Source organism: Calidris pugnax, unplaced genomic scaffold, assembly GCF_001431845.1.
Source record: "Calidris pugnax isolate Ruff unplaced genomic scaffold, ASM143184v1 scaffold81, whole genome shotgun sequence".
NCBI lineage: Eukaryota > Metazoa > Chordata > Aves > Charadriiformes > Scolopacidae > Calidris > Calidris pugnax.
This window is the reverse complement of record NW_015090880.1, coordinates 11,195,125-11,195,800: the sequence shown is the minus strand read 5'-3', so window position 1 is coordinate 11,195,800 and position 676 is coordinate 11,195,125.

Sequence of the window (676 nt, the reverse complement as noted above, 5' to 3'; positions counted from 1 at the left end):
CTGATTAAAGTAAGGTGGTGCTGCGGGGGGGGGCCGCCGGGCTGAGGAGCAGGGGGGTGCTGCAGGGAGGTGGTGGTTGGGTGTTGGGTGGGGACCCCGGCCGGTGCAGGGTGTCCTTCCCCGCCGAGCGCGGCAGCGGAGCCAGCCCAGACACGGTGCGCTGTCTGTTCAATTCCATACGATTGCCAGCTTCTTTCTCACTTGTTTACTGTAATATCGGGCGTGTTTTTATTTATCTAATTTTATATTCAGTTATAACCATAGTAGGTTAGCTAATATACGACAGTTGTCATCCCTGGTGCTGCAGTGGAACTTCTCCTTTCTCTTGGATAACATAATGCTGTGAGTCTGTCTCCCCTGTCTTTTCAGATGCACAGTCTTCTTCCTTTTTTTAGGACTGTTACAGGTTTCTCTAATTCACAATTGAAAAATCAGGTGTTTGTTCAACCTAGGGGAGACTTTTAAAATATTGAAACAAAGAGTAACTTTCTCACACTGTCTGGCTGTGAGCGTGTTGGGATGGAACTTGTCACCCCGCAGGTGGGTGTCTGTATACTGTATAAATTAGGTGTAAACTTCACTCGGCTTAGCCCTGGGGGTGCAGCCTCCCCTTTCGTGCTCTGAGCAGCACGGGGCAGGCGGGCTCTGCCCTGCCGGGGCGGCAGGAGGGGGTCTG